Raw genomic sequence first — 16,459 nt, forward strand, 5'->3', positions numbered from 1 at the left:
GGGCATTCCAGGAATCCCTCCCTTTCATACCACCAAACCATCCTGAATGTTCTAGCACTTCCTCCTGATGAATCATTGACTAGCTGCAGGAGCCATCGACCCCTTGGGCAGACCCTCAGGCCTTATGACTATCCTGAGGACCAAGTGACAGGCCCTGGTGCAGGAAGGCTCTCAGAAGCAACTAGCTTTACTTTGAATAGTGTGATTAATGTTGTTCCTCAAAATATTTCAACTCCTATCTAGAGTTTTCACTCTCACCCCCGGGCAGTTGCCCTGTCCAAGTCCACACAGAAGTTCAATACTTCATATAAACCCCCATATTTAAAATGTTTAGGAATCAAATGTCTATATCTATCTAGAGACTTCGGAAAACATCTGAAGTGTTAGTGTAGTTTTTAGCACTGAAGATGCTTGGTGTGTTACATTATTAAAGGACATCCTGAAGAAAATGTCACAAGAACAAAAGAGGAAATAACATCTCTGTTAATAACAAGAACCTGAGAACTGGTGTCTCCCATTCTGTGTATGTGCACCAATATGAGCTATATTAAGGAAATCAGCTGACAAATAGCCATAGGAAAACAAGAAATACCTTCAAGCTCTAAGCCAAGTAGAGAGCTCTACTGGAGCAGAAAAGACCTCAGATTGTTTCTGGACTCTGCTCTCCTAAGTCCCCTGAAGACTCTGAGTCCTGTGTCACTCCACACAGCTGGAGAATGTGTACCCAAGCCCTACCCCTAAGGAGACCAAAGAACACCTACGGAATCCCTGTGCTCCAACATTCCCAAAATGATGTTACAATGAATGTTCTAGAATCACACATATCCATATCCTTTTTTTTTTTTCTTAAACCTCATAGTATCTGGCACAAGTTAAGCCATCAAAATGTGAGTGAGTGCCTTTGTTCTTTTCTCCCTAAACTAACTCTTGGGAAGAAAAAAATACATGCTCATAAAGATGCAGAATATTTCTGAATTCAGAAAGGTTCTGATTGTTTTCACTGTAACAAAATACAGGTAACATCAAGTCGACCGTTTTAGCTATTAAGTGTACGGTTAAGTCCATTCGCACTGTTGTGCAACTATCAACACCAACACCATCCATTTTCAGAACTTTGTCACTTTGCAAAATTGAATCTTTGTCCCCAATTAAACACTCACCATTACATCCACCCCAGCCTCTAGCACATGTCATTCTACTTTTTCTGGACTACTGACTTTCTGAATCTGACTACTCTAGGGGCTTCATGTAAGTGGAATCCTACGGTATTTGTCTTTTTGTGTCTAGGTTATTTCATTCAGCACAACCTCTCTTAAGGTAGAACCACATATATCATTTTAACCCTTTGGAGCCAAAATGTGTATAGAACAAAGCCCATAGACCTTGTGTACCCACAACCAAATGTATGATTCTAGAACACTGCTTCCCAAACCAGCTAAGTCCCTGACATCCTCCACTTATTAACCAATCCTTCCTTCCACTCTCCAAAGAAACTACACAAAATGGCACTGGAAAAACTTAGAACGGTAAAATGCAAGCAGCACTAGTAACATTATGTCTCAGATGGACTTTAAGTATGCCTATCTCACCCCAGCTCTGACTTCCCATTGCATCCCATCTCTCTGGGATGTATCTCTCCCAGCCCCATCTCACAGACAAAACCCAAGGAAATCAAGCAATGCCTGGTGGGTGAATGGTAAAAATGAGTAGCTCATCTTGGAAATAAACATTTCATAAAATGGAAGCCAGAGAAGACACAGCCCAATTCAAACCTATTCCCTGGAGCACCTGGGCCAGATGTGGTAACACTTATACAGGCCCTCCAGGGGTGCAAGCCCTGAACTCCTGACACAACCAACTCTATACAAGGGAGACCCATGCAACTAGCCCAATCACTGTCAGTGGAAAGGAAACACTGTACCCGCCCCCCTAAAGTTTTAAGCATCAAGCCCACCTATCTTGTGAGGCAGAGCCAGGCCCAGGGGATTCACCACACTGGCTAAATCCATGGATGCTGTCTAGAAAAATAGCATCAAGTGACTCCAACATGAGGTACCCAACACAAAGAGGGAGGGCATTTTATTGCCTATCATTTCAGATAGGAATGCCCAGAGTGCATTGTCTCTTGGTCAGCTGCTCCAGGAGAGATTAAAAGTAAGAGGAGCAAAAATGATTGTTTTTTAGGTTCCCTGCCTAGCTAGGTCAAGCAGGTAGTCAGTCAGTCTCCTTTGTAAACACATTATATCCCTGTGTGATCTGTGACTGCAAAACATGCAAAGAATCCTCTTGAGATAACTAAAGAGTGGTGCTGAGTCTCCAGGACCAGTCAAAACAGGAAAATTTGGGAGTAAGGATCACAGAAAGTCCCACCTGCAGAAGACATCGCCTCCATCTATAAGGCAGTCAACAGAAAACCTAATGGCAGCCAGCCTGTTCCCAAGAACACATCATCCAGGCTGCCTCCATGTCTTACAGCATCTCAATCAGCTGTATTAACTTTATAGCTGGCAGCCAGGTTGTGTTTATCTTCATGTCACAAAATAAAACCTCCAGCCATTCTATTCTTATGCCAAGTTTTCTTGATTTTTTTTTTTTTTAAAGCAATACCTTATTTATCACAAAGGCAACCTCTTAGAAAGGTTAAGACTCCTTTCACCAGTGGACAGTTATCTTCCATTATCACTGAGGCATCCCAGGCCATAGCCACAGGCACCAAGTGCTTCCTCAACCAGGTCTTGGTGGCCTAGAGCCTGCATGACCATGCGAACAGGAGCAAAGCCACCACCTTCTCCAAGCTGTAAGAACAGCCCCTAAATCAGTAACCTACTCACTCTCATTTGGTGACAACACAGGCACCAACCCTGATCTGCATATTCATGAGCAGAGCAAAGACCAGTAAATTATACTAAGTCTAAGGAGCAGCATAAAGGCCATGGGCTGAGCTGAGTTTACTTCCCTACAGGCCATCTTCCAACAACAGGCAGTCCTGGTGAGGCAGTACTTCCAACTAGTACACCTGTAACTAATGTAACATTATGTGTCAACTATACTCAAATTTATAGGGGGGTAGGGGGATAAGCAGATAGACTGCCACAATCTGGTAATCTCTGCAAGTACTGGCCAATATTTAAAGAACTGTATCTTTCTTTGGATGGGAGAAGGGAAAGCTTTTGTTGTTATTCAAGAGCACCTAGAGGGAGCAGCATTCTAAAGACAGCTCCAAAGTATACATACAAATAAAGACCTGGGCCTAGAAGAAAAGAACTTTAGTCCTGAAATCTAAACAAAATCTACCTACAGTAGTTCACATAACTTCTTTTTGAAAGGTCCAAGACAACTATTTTGGTTGGTCAGCAGCAGTGGTAAGATGGCAGAAATCTCAAAGAAATATAAATGGGGGAGGACCTCCAGCTTCTACCTTTAAACCCCACTCCACCTCCAGCCACCTTCTCACTGCCAAGGAAAGTACCCGCCAGCCATCCTATTATAGCTGGATGAACCTGGAGCCTCAGGCAACCTCATGCCACCTTGATCCCCAAGAAGGGTACTATCTTCCAGCTGGCAATAAGAGACTGAGAATCAGTGACTCCGGTCTATTTAACTGGTAGTTTCCTTTCCCCAAACCTTAAAGATCTGCCTAAATCCAAATCCAGAGGGGCTAGTGAGTACCCAGGCAGGTAACACAGTCGGTGTGTCCAACCACAAACCTTCCAGATGCCCTCGAGTTTCAGACAGGAAGGTGCACTTGGAAGAATTTTGGAAATGCAGTCTGACACTAGGTCTTTAAATACAAAATAATCTATAACCATCTGACCAACCAAGCTTCCCTAAGTGGCAGAATTCAGTTTCTTTGACCATCAGGGCACAGGCCAAATAATCCATCAGGTAACTTTGTTAAGATTTCTATGTAATCTTGGGGGGATCCCTGGGTAGCTCAGCGGTTTGGCGCCTGCCTTCAGCCCAGGGCATAATCCTGGAGACCCAGGAACGAGTCCCACATCAGGCTCCCTGCATGGAGCCTGCTTCTCTCTCTGCCTGTGTCTGTGTCTCTGCCCACCCCCCCTCTCTGTGTCTCTCATGAATAAATAAATAAAATCTTAAAAAAAAAAAAAAAAAAAAAGAAGATTTCTATGTAATCTCTACACTCAAAGTGGGACTCAAACTCACTTCCCCAATATCAAAAGTCATACCCTCTACCGACTGAGCCAGGCAGGTACTTTCATCTGGTAACTTCTAAGAAGTGGCTGGAACTGTCCACCAACCACACTGTGGTACTGATGGCCCTGACTAAAGCCACATGGCCAGCCCAAGAGTCCTGAGGCCTTGCAGCAAAGTCCAAGCCAGCGAGCTGGTTCCTGGCTCCAGACGCTTCATCACTGCTGCAAACTCTGATAATGTACCACAACAATCACAAAAACTGCAGGACTAAAATGCTGCAAAAGGATAAGAAACTATAACAATGGCAACATCTATCAGTAAATAGTGGCTTACACTACATGTAAGAACATTAAGAACAAATTGAGAAATGGGGGCACATGGGTGGCTCAGTCAGTGTCTGCCTTTGGCTCAGGTCATGATCCCAGAATCGTGGGATTGAGCCTCTCAGCAGTGAGTATGACTCTCCCCTACCTCATTCTCTCTCTCAAGTAAATAAATCTTTTTTAAAAAAGAGAGAAAAGACGTTTGGGTGGCTCAGCGGTTGAGTGTCTGCCTTCGGCTCAGGGTGTGATCCCGAGATCTGGGATCGAGTCCTGCATCGGGCTCCTTGCCAGAAGCCTGCTTCTCTATCTGCCTCTCTCTCTGTGTCTCTCATGAATAAATAAAATCTTTTAAAAAATAAATAATTTTTAAAATTAAGTTAAAAAAAAGAGAAATGATGTAAACAGATGCCATATCTTCCTGACAATACATTCAACAATAGAAGTATGATCAGAGGATGTCAGGAACAGGAGGGGCTCCTGTTCACAGAACCATCAACTGTCTTCACCACTCCCTGCCCTACAGGGTAAACTGAGGTCAAGATGGAGGTGAAGGGGGCAGCCCCGGTGGCTCAGCGGTTTAGAGTTGTCTTCAGCCCAGGGTGTGATCCTGGAGACCTGGGATAGAGTCCCACGTTGGGCTCCCTGCATGGATCCTGCTTCTCCCTCTCCCTGTGTCTCTGCCTCTCTGTCTCTCATGAATAAATAAATCTTAAAAAAAAAAAAAAGGTTGGAGGTGAAGGTGAGCTGCAGCTGGCTTCTTTCAGTCATCAGAGTTCACCAGTGTCCGCATGGACACTTCCCATCATGTACCCTCACACGAGTGTCACAGGGAGAGGGAAGAGGAGGGACGAAGAGGAGGATGGGGTAGACACAGAACCCTGCTGGTTAGTTCTACTGACATGGCCCAAGAGCTAGCATCTAAGGAGCAGGAAGGAAACTGCATTGAAGATCAGATGCCTGGCGAACCCTGCTCCAAGTGAAACAAAGTAGCCAAGGCCAAACTGCCGGCACAGAAGCTTTAAGAAGAGTTAAGGGCCTGCCTTCTGGGGTGTAATGGCAAGGAGACCAGAGTCTCTCAATTTGCTTCTGCCTCCAGTCAAACTTCTTAGCATCAAGGAGAACTCTTAGTACTAAAACAGTAGAAGTGTTACAAGATACAATGTAAATGTAACAAAAACTGCCTTAAAAGAAGAAAGTGTAGGGGGAATCCCTGGGTGGCTCAGCGGTTTGGTGCCTGCCTTCCGCCCAGGGCGTGATCCTGGAGTCCCAGGATCGAGTCCCACATCGAGCTTCCTGCATGGAGCCTGCTTCTCCCTCTGCCTGTCTCTCTGCCTCTCTCTCTCTGTCTCTCATGAATAAATAAAATCTTAAAAAAAAAAAAAGTGTAAAGAAATCTGCAAGGGCCACACGTGCTCAGACTGTGCCCTCAATGGGACTTCGCCTGTACCTGAGACTAACCCAAATAAGCTGAAGGCCCCACAAGGCAGGACTCTGCTACACAGAGTCCATGTCCAGCGTGGACTGGACTGTCTTTCTTCCGTTTGCACACGCCAGAGTAACTACACGTGTCAGGCTCCACTCTCCACTCTAGCAAGTAGAGCCAGTGGACATGCACATATGCACATACAGGGCCACCGTACACACACAAACACACAGAGACATACAAACATACATGCATATATGCATACACACACCCAAAATCAGCACAATCAGGACCAATACACTTAGGCCACCATGTAGGCACACACTCTGCCTTTGCCTGGAACACACTTTTTCCTCCAGGCAAAGGCACAGTTCTAAACCATCAATTGTTGAAAACACAGACCATACATCCCAGAGAAACACTGTCCTACATGGGGCCAGGTCCAAACAACTTCACTCTAGTGTCTCTGAAGCAGTCTTGCCAAGACAATCCCACCCCAAGGGAGACATCCTGTGGGAAGTCACCCAGGGTCCCAGGCGACCAGCCCTCCCTGTAAGGGAGGTTGCAAGGCCAGCACAGGGTAGAGGGGCAAGGCCATGAGGGCGGTGGCATTCACTCACCTACATCTTTACTGAGCCAGCCTTACAAGGGACCTTCCTGCTTCCTCCAAGGCCCACCCCACTGCCGTGCTCTGCCTCTAGCTGCCTCACACAAACCCATGCCCTATCTAAACATCCAGCACTAAGATCCAGCCTAAGACCCAGGCCCTGCAGATCTGTCCCCAAGACTACAGTGACACTACTGCCAAGGCAGGGGCTCTGTTGTCCCCATGGTCCAAGCCTCCTCCTGAGTGTTCAGGCATCAGTGAGGCAGGAAGGTAAGGGCCTGACTCTTCATTGAGAAAGTGACAGAGTTTCAAACTGCTACAGAAAAGCCCAGACAACAACTTCTTGGACATTGAAAGAATCATCTTTAATATCTTGACAAGAGGGATCCCTGGGTGGCTCAGCGGTTTAGTTTAGCGCCTGCCTTTCGCCCAGGGCGTGATCCTGGAGGCCCGGGATCGAGTCCCACATTGGGCTCCCGGCATGGAGCCTGCTTCTCCCTCTGCCTGTGTCTCTGCCTCTCTCTGTGTGTCTCTCATAAGCAAATAAAATCTTAAAAAAAAAAAATCTTGACAAGAGATTTTGTTACTAACAGAGGAAGAGAAAAGCATAACAGTGACTAATAATTATTGAATTTTTTATTTGATATCAGGCGGGGTGCCAGCACTTTACATGCCTGATTTCATTTAATCCTCATAACCACAGAATGAGGTACTGCTAATGCTACCCACTTCACCCAGGGTACTGCCAATGTTATACTTCATATGGGGGTACTTCCAATGTTACCCACACTTCTCACAAGGGACTGCCACTTGACAAGTGAGAAAATGGACACTGGGAGAAGTCAACGTGATTGGCTAGGGTTAGAGGGCCAAGAAGTCAAATAGGGATCCAAACCCAGGTCAGCTATCTCCCAGGCTAAAATCTGAACCACTGTACCATTAGGGACAGTCTGACTTTGAAACCATCCTGAGGCTGGATCCTTCCCAAGGCTCTGGGAAAATTTCCTAGAGCAAAGATCAGCACACCCACAATTCCTCTCCTAAAAGCACACTAACTTAACCCTTTCCTGAGTTGCTGGAAACTTCATGGAGGAGTGAGCATCAACTATGCAAGCTGTATCCTGTGGACCATGCAGCAAATTCAATTACTCATGTGCATCCTTTCTTTAAAAGGCACAAAACACCTCAGAGGTGTTGAAGCACATATTTCTGAGTCCTTACCTGCCAAGGTACAAGCCAAAGGAAGGGGCTTAAAGGACTTGATCAATACTGCCAGCCGGGGTCACAAACCATGACCAATTTTCATCTTCATTTCTAGTAAGATGTACACACACCAACCACACTCTAGCACACCACAGACGCAAACCAGAGTCCCCCACAGAGAGAAATCTGCACACATGCAGATTTTCCATGAGAACAGCACAAGGCTCACAAGTATGAGGCAATAAACAGAGCAGACACAAACTAGTAGAAATAAAACTGGTCTCCTGGCCACTGACATAGCAGTGAGAAGACAGCAGAAGATACAGGGCTCAGGAACAGCCAGGCCTTACAAGGAGGGCTTCCTAGGATGGGCAGGGGCCAGGACACATGCCAGCCCTCCTAGCTCTGTATATGGGGCACCACGCTGCTGCCTTAATTTACCTCGCCTGATTCCTCACTTACCAGGTGCTACTCTGGAACTCAAGTCATTTTTTTTCAAGTGCCAAATCCCCAAGGCCCCTTTCCTTCCTGCAACTATGAGCCTTTCCCCCTCTCAACACTGGTGGTGTTACTCTGTTGGACACCCACCTGTCTTCTCCCCTGGACTCTGCCAAAAGAGCCATGATATGAAAACATTTCAGCAATGCATGAAACAAGGAAACTTTCTCAAACCAGAAAGGAGCAGCTGTTGGAATAATTCATGTGAATGTTTCAGAGAAGAGCTTTAATCACTCTGTGTCTTTCCAGAAAAGTATCCAAAATCTCAAGTTGGAAAATCCTCAGAATCTAGAAAATGCAGGTTACCAACCAGGTCTTAGGACACTGAAATCACATCAAATCTCTTTCTAGTCCCTCTAATTGCTACAGTTCCACAGGCTGTGTCCATCTAATTTCCCTCCATCCCCACCTCACTCTTGAAACAGAGGAGATGTGTATGGTCACTCTTAGTTTATTCTTTCACTTTTTTTTTTTTTTTTTTTTCTTCTAACACAAAGCACTATTAGTTTGGGAAGAGGAGGCATAAGAACAGATAAAGTTCTGCAGCTTCCCCCCAATTGTGGTGGCTGCAATCTGGCAGATTCACAGACATACCCCTTACAATCACGAGACTTCTAAAAGTCGCAGGGGGCATTCAGACCTCAGCCCACTGTATGTATCCTCCCTCCCAGCCAGGTAAAACAAAGAGGAGCCATCCAGCACCACAGGCTAGGCTGTCTCACAAACGTCCACCTTCTCCCAGGCAGTAGACATTACCTCAGACCACCTTCTCCAGGACCCAGTTCAACTCCTCTTTGCTCACATTCAGCACCCCTAAAACCAAAGACCCACAAATGTAGAGCCTGTGTCAACTTCCAGTCCTCACTCTGCTGCACCTTTCAGACATGCTCCTACTCACTCTTCCCTCTCTCTCAGGGCACCCTATTCTATCTCTCTTATGTGGCCGTAAAACCCGAGGGCAGGAAAGGGCCATCACCAGATCCCAGGGGTACAGTACAGGCAAAGCAGGGAAGGGACCCCAGTTTCTGAATATACGGATGATTTGTCCTTAGCCCCTAGTATACAGCTAATCCCCACCCAGTCTCCTTGCACAGTGTCTCTAGCACCTGTTCCTGCTTTTTATTCCACACCAGGCAAATTCAAGGCCGTATTAGCTCAGGCCTTTTATCAATGTCCCTTTTTCCTAACTGGCTTCCCTGCTCAATTAAAGTGAACACTCTCCTCTTCACAAATCTCTGAGGGCTCTCCATGCTTCTCAGATGAAGTGTAAACAGTCTTCCATTTAAGGTCATAATAACTGGAATGACCTGAAAAAAATTTTTTAACCTTATTTCCCGCTATGACTTTCCATGAAACCCTGAGGTATGGGAGGGTTATCTGTCAACTCCATCCATCCTTGATGCTCCACTGCAAGGAAATACCCCTTATAAATGGTCTAGTCCAACATCACCAACCTTTCCCACAAGAACTATAGACCTCCCAAGATCAAGAAAACAGCCCCTTCTCAGAAGAGTGTGCTGGAGAGTGGAGAGTGATAGATCAGATGCCCCATTTTGTTCACATCATGGCATATAAAAAAAATTACATTTGCACAGCACATGGAGTATAGTAAGGGTTACTCACAGCCTGGGGCTAGAACCACCTGGCTGCAAAGACATCTCTGCATCCCTGTCACCCATCCCAGCTAGCCTGCTAGGAAGGTCTAGAGAATCTCACAGCCAGCAATATATCTCCTGCTCTGTTCATTCCACCATGTGTTGATAAGAAGCTTACACTGCATTTCACTACATGGGGCACCTTCCAGAGCAGCTTAGGCTCTTAAATATCAGTGGGTTAACTTAAAAAAAAAAAAAAAAAAAAAGGCCAACAGTAGTTCATAAACTCAGAAGGCTGGTTAAACAGACCAAACTTACCCTAACTTTTCTATCCAAATTAAGTTTCCTTTTTCCTTAAGCCATAAAACAAGGCAACAGAGTAGACAAGCTCTCCCATCATCTTAACCTCCACAAAAAATGGGTGCATGTCTGAAAAGCTCACCCAATGCTAAGCCCCTTCCCCAGGTGAAGATCTGTCCACTTTCACTGCCTTTTGTGGTAGGGTCACCTGATATTCTCTCTGAAAAGAAGAACCCCATCCATATTCCCTGAGGAGCTGAGTGGGTGCCTACTGGACCAGGAGTAGAAAAGGCCTCTGTCAGATAGTGACTCACCAATGGGCCTCCTGGAATCCCTCATGGCCCCCACCCCCAAACTTCTCTCTTCCAAACAAAACATGTTCAATCTCTCTAACCACTTCTGTGATACAATTTAAAGACTACTCCAGTACCAGATTGTACTGTTCTAGAATCATCTAGCACCCTTAACTGGCTGTTAATGCTCCACCCCTCTCCCTGGACTAGCAGTCAACCACTGAAGCCCAGCAACTGACATTTAGCCCATTCCACCTTACTTTCACAGTTGCTTGCTTTGACCTTGAAATGGTCACCAAGTCACCTGAAGGATTTCTGCAAATAAGTGCCATTACTTTTTTCTTAATAGACAGGAAAAGGAGTTTCATGCTCTCAAAATTGAAAGCCATCACCCACTTGATTCCAAAACAGGAAACACTGCTAGTTTTGTTTTTGTTTTTTTAAAGGCAGCCCTGAGATTCCAGCAGTCCTTAGTTCTTCCTCCCTATGTCCTGTCCCATCCCTACACTACAGATACCTTGATGACTTCAGGCTCAAAAAAAAAAAAAAAAAAGAGGCTTTTTGGGGATTAAGAAGTACACTTGTCCTGATGAGCACCAGGTGATACATGGAATTGTTGAATTACTATATCATATACCTGAAATTAACAGAACATCGTATTAACTAGGGACACCTGGGTGGCTCATCAGTTGAGCACCTGCCTTTGGCTCAGGGCGTGATTCCAGGATCAGGGATCAAGTCCCATATCAGGTTCCTTGCAGGGAGCCTGCTTCTCCCTCTGCCTATGTCTCTCTGCCTCTCTCTTTTTTTTTTTCTCTGCCTCTCTTTGGGTGTGTCTCTCATGAATAAATAAATAAAATCTTTTAAAAATATTGTATTAATGGAATTAAAATAAAAACTTAAAAAAAATGATGAGGCCTTAAGGAAGGAAACCTGCCAATGGCCCTCCTAATTGAGGAGGGACCTAGTACAAAACAGAACTGACCAAACCAGTGGATGGAACTAGAGGGTACTATGCTAAGTGAAATAAGTCACTCAGATAAAGACAAATACCTTATGATTACTCATACATGGAATTTAAGAAACAAAACTGATGAACATAGAGAAAGGGAAGTAAAAATAAAATAAGATGGAAAGAGGGAGCCAAACCATAAGGGACTCTTAACTATAGGAAACAAACTATAGGGTTGCAGGAGGGGAGGTGGTTGGGGGAATGGGGTAAATGAGTGATGGGCATGAAGTAGGGCACTTGATGAAATGAACAATGTGTGTTATATGCAACTGATGAATCTCTAAATTTGACCTCTGAAACTAACAATACACTACATGGGGCACCTGGGTGACTCAGTTGGTTAAGCATCTGCCTTTGGCTCAGGTCATGATCCTAGGGCCCTGGAACAGACCCCCAGGTTGGGCTCTCTGCTCAGCAGAAGCCTGCTTGTGCGTGCATGTGCGTGCTCTCTCTAGTAAAATCTTTTTTTTTTGGTAATAAAATCTTTATTAAAAAATGCACAATGTAAAAAAAAAATGCACAATGTGTTAATTAAATTGAATTTAAATTTTAAAATTATGAATGAAGTAATTAATTAATAACTGACCAAGCCATAAAGAAATAAGGACATGGAGCGCCTAGCAGGTTCAGGTGATAAAGCATGCAACTTTTGATCTCAGGGTTGTAAATTCAATTCCCACATTGGGTACAGAGATTACTTAGAAGTAAAATCTTTAAAAGGAAAAAAAAAAAAAAAAGGATGACAGAGATCAGACCAAGGAAGCTCCAGGAGAGAACAAAGAGCTATGCTCTCCTTCCTTCTGCAAATTAAACCAGAGGCAAGCCACTCCTCCTCTCAGGCCTCAGTTTCCAGTTTATAACATCAAGAGCTGCTCCACTCATCCTGAAATTTGTGCTGCGTTCAGTAAAACAGCATACAGAAGCAAGCTAGTCCCAGGTGAATCCTAGACTTGTCTAGGGCCCAAGTATCAAACATAGTTACATTTCTAATGCTCTGACAAATATAAACTGACTACAAGTCTGCAATTTCATTTCCACCCAGACTTGGTACCTTAGTATCTTTGCCCAAGAAAACTTCAAAAGCAGACCAGGCAACTCCTACCATTGACACCTAGGTTCCCACCTCCTCCCCAGACTTCAGCAGAGACAAACATCAACAAAGGAAATTGCAAAGTTTGGGAAGGGGGAAACAAGAGAAAGATGACCCACATACAAACTGTTAAGGTCAGTTAATGAAACAAAAAACAAAAGTGTTAAGGAAAACACTAATCAAACTTGGAAATCACCCAGGGTTCCAGTGCATATAAGAGAATCCCAGGGAGGGCATGGATTCAGAATCCTCTGAAAAAAACAGGGCCATTGAAGGGGCAGGTACAAACCCTTTACATGCACAGAATAACACAGGAGACAACAAAAAATGAAGTTCAATCATTTGAACTGTCAATGATACACAAACCTGAGAATATTACAGGTCTGGAATGGCTTGACCAATTCAACCAATGCCTTCAAACCAAGAATTCAGTTTGCTACACTCCTACTTTCCCCAAATCATTGAGCAGTTGGGAAAAATGTGTTTTCTCTGTGGATGTGAATAAGGTTGCAGTGGCAAAGTTTTCAGAACTTGCTGAGTAAACTTGCCCAAAACACACAAGAAAACTAAAAACCTCTTATCACCACCACAGAAATCCACCAGCTAGAATCTCAAGTGAAGAGAATACTGACCTGAAACCTGTCCACCTCCAAGGTTATGTTGAGCAGCTGCCTCCAAGGTAAGAATGTGTGGAATACAATTTAAAAGCCACTGACTCAAAGGCTAATTACACAGAATAACTGGGATTAGAGGAAACGTTATGCTGGGATTATATGCAGGTTTAAAACCACAGGGTTTCTTTCTTTTTTTTTTTTTTTTCCAATTCCCTTCCAAATAATTTGATGACCTTTTTATTTTATTTTATTTTTTAATTTTTATTTATGATAGTCAGAGAGAGAGAGAGAGAGGCAGAGACACAGGCAGAGGGAGAAGCAGGCTCCATGCACCGGGAGCCCGACGTGGGATTCGATCCCGGGTCTCCAGGATCGCGCCCTGGGCCAAAGGCAGGCGCCAAACCGCTGCGCCACCCAGGGATCCCTGATGACCTTTTTAGATGAAAGCTCCTTACAATGAGTTCTAAAAACCTCAAAATTGTTAGGCTGTGGTAGGATTTTGTTATAAAGAAAATCTAACTCCTCAATCTGAGTGTTTCATTGTGTGTGATAACTGACATGTAAGATCTTATGGGGCTCATCATGTAGTTGTCATCTGGGGGTCAATTTTGTCTTAGAGGTGAATGGAGTCAGGAGCTAAGATACTTTTTACTTGCGAACATTTCCCATTTGTCCTCACAGCCATCCTATGAGATCAAAGATATATTCCCTGCCTACAGATAGGAGAGCTGAGGCCTGGTAACCAGGCAACTCACCCAAGGCTGAAAAGCAGTAAACTACTCAGCAAAGCCAGATCTATCAAATTCCCAAGCCAGGTTAAGAGCTGTAAGTCTGGAAGGAGACTAGGATTCAGTCCTGGACTCTCCCATTTGCCACTACAAGCACCATCAGGAGGCAACCCATTTCCCATCCCTGGCCAGAGACTACTTGTGATAAAGCCAGAAGTGCAAGTAGCCTCTTAAAGGCAAGACCCCGGAGGACAGATCTGCCTGGCAAACATCTTCCTATCCCACAGATGGAGGCACTATTCCTGAAAGTGAGAACATGAGATTTAGCAAAGACAGAAAAGGGGCTACCTCCTTTCCCCCTGGTGGGGCCCCACAAACTAAGCTATTCTGTATCACTAGGGTCCCGCCTAGGCTAGTGGAAAAAACATACAAAATCTGAACTCATAAAGGCTGGAACCCACTCTCCGTTGTAGAATAATCAGCAAAGTGGCCCTAGGAAGTGTCACCCTCTGTAGGGGACTTTGGCTTCTTCCATTTGGAACATGGGGACAGGCTACGGCTCCAAGGGGCACAAAGCCGTGACAGTTTGTCCTGAAAGTGTGGAGGTGCTCCACACCCGAAGCAAAGCAGTGCCTTTGTGCTCTGCCTCATCCATTCTCATTGTAACAGCACTCACTGAACTGTATATACACTAGGTCCTGTGCTAAGCCACTTGCATTTATTATCACATTCCAACTCAGTTGTTCAAGGAAGACATTATCTCCTTTTTAGAAACCGGAAACAGAGAATAAGGTTCAGTCAGCAAGGTCACATCACAAGAAGTGGCAAGCGGAACTTACACCCACCCAACCTAAGGCAAATCCAGGGGTCTAAGACACCACTGCAGGGACCTGCTGCCTGGGAATAGGTACAGGGGCTCACTTCTCACTCAGCAAACAGCAGGAAGCCTTGGGTGAGGACTGCTTGGCCACAATAGCACAGCAGTATTTTTTAAAGCGGACTTAAAGGCATCACCTCATTTAAACCAAATTAAACTTAAAGATTCCAATCAAAAGATCTGATCAGTATGATGGGTCAGGTAGTACCATGTCTGGAGACAAAGCTGCAGGAGGAAAGGCTGAAATGAAAGATTCAACCTTCAACAAGTGGAGACTTTATCAACCCCACGCTGCCTCTACCCTCTCCCCAACTGCCCCTACCGCCCCTCAATCCCCAGCTGCAGCTAGCTATCTTTGAGGCCAAGCAACCTCAAAATGCAACAGTTTCAAACCTTCCCCAAAACTCCTACCTCAAGCCCACTTGCAGGTTATTGTCCAATGTCAACACATTCTATCTCAAACACTGGTCTAACTCTCAGATATTAAGCCTTCAGTCCTTTCATATAAGGAACCAGGAAACAAGAAGGCAAAGCCCCTGACAAACTTGCCCGAGACACAGGGTTACCTTTCTGAGGATCAAAAGAAAGTGGGTGCAGCGCACTGAGAAGCTGCAAGGGCTCTTTCCTCTGCCACCCTAGAGGGTTCCAGAGGATTCCCAGTCACTTCCTAAGGCTACCTGCAGGTATTCAATTAGAGTAAGTTCCTTTGTCTTCTAAAAGACTAACCTACATTTTCATCAGACAAAAAGAGGTCACAAATACAGCCTAGAAAACGAGGGGAGGGGCAATAAGCCCATGGTCTGACATTCCTCTTAACTAAAAAGTCCTGCATCGCGTTTGCCAGCATCCACAAGTATGCAGAATCTGTCCCCAGCTGGTACTTTTGTTTCTAAGAACACCAGCCTCAATACTTCCACTTCCCTGCCACCACTTCAGGTCCCGTCTTTTCTCTCAACCTTAACACATGGCCTTCTAATTCCATGCAAGATGTAGCTTTGCACAGTTAGAACATCATTATCAAAAGAATAGCAACCTGAAGCCAGACTGTCTGGCTAACCTTCTAAAACAGTTCACTCAAGAGCATCCATTCTAACAATCAACCACACTTAGCAAGCAACACAGTTCTATGAGCCTCAAACTATGACACTGTCAACTTGTTCTTCTGGTTTTGCCACACTTCCCACCCCAACAACTGTACAAGGAAATCCCAGAGATGCTCTATTACCCCAAGACGACTGCTCATAAAGACCTCACCTAATCACCTGTTTCATAATCTTTCTGGTTTTCTACAAGGAGCATAAATTAACTCAATTATGGCGGGGGGTAGGGGGGAGTCTAGGGAAAATAGCCTTGCTCACTGCATCTAATGGCACAGAAACATCACAAGTCCAAGCAGGCAGTTCTCTCGACAAGCATCTGAGTTGCTCATGCTTTTGTTGGAGATTCTTAGCACACTGATAGTTCTTAACTGAACTCAGTGGCAAGGCCATTACATTTTAGTCTCTCTTGGGAATTGACATATTCAAGACTCTGACGGTCATTCTTAATTTTCCCTTAAGAAGACAAACATCAGAAAATGCCAACATCTGGGGCACCTGGCCGGCTCAGTTGGTAGAACATGTGACTTTTGGTCTCAGGGTCTTGAGTTCAAACCCCACGTTAGGCATAGAGATTACTTAAGAAATAAAGAAAACTGGGATGCCTGGGTGGCTCAGCAGTTAAGTGTCTGCCTCTGGCC

At 44.8% G+C, this 16,459-nt stretch overlaps 1 protein-coding gene and 1 long non-coding RNA gene across 4 annotated transcripts in view; one reads left to right on the top strand and one right to left on the bottom strand.

Annotated features, from left to right (window-relative positions):
• GATAD2A (GATA zinc finger domain containing 2A) overlaps positions 1-16,459 on the bottom strand; it is a 107,492-nt gene that overhangs the window by 73,455 nt on the left and 17,578 nt on the right. The window contains exon 1 of one of the 3 annotated variants that reach the window (XM_025458185.3): positions 593-739. The exons of the other annotated variants lie outside the window; for them this stretch is intronic. The gene's annotated coding sequence lies outside the window, so the exon portion shown is untranslated. Of the gene's footprint in view, positions 1-592; positions 740-16,459 lie in introns of those variants that run through there. 3 annotated transcript variants of the gene reach the window in all.
• On the top strand, positions 836-13,476 carry LOC118351728 (uncharacterized). The gene is made up of 3 exons (XR_004807647.2): positions 836-887; positions 13,095-13,181; positions 13,391-13,476. It is a non-coding gene; the product is annotated as an uncharacterized LOC118351728 (long non-coding RNA).

Source organism: Canis lupus, chromosome 20 (assembly GCF_003254725.2).
Source record: "Canis lupus dingo isolate Sandy chromosome 20, ASM325472v2, whole genome shotgun sequence".
Classification (NCBI taxonomy): Eukaryota; Metazoa; Chordata; class Mammalia; order Carnivora; family Canidae; genus Canis; species Canis lupus.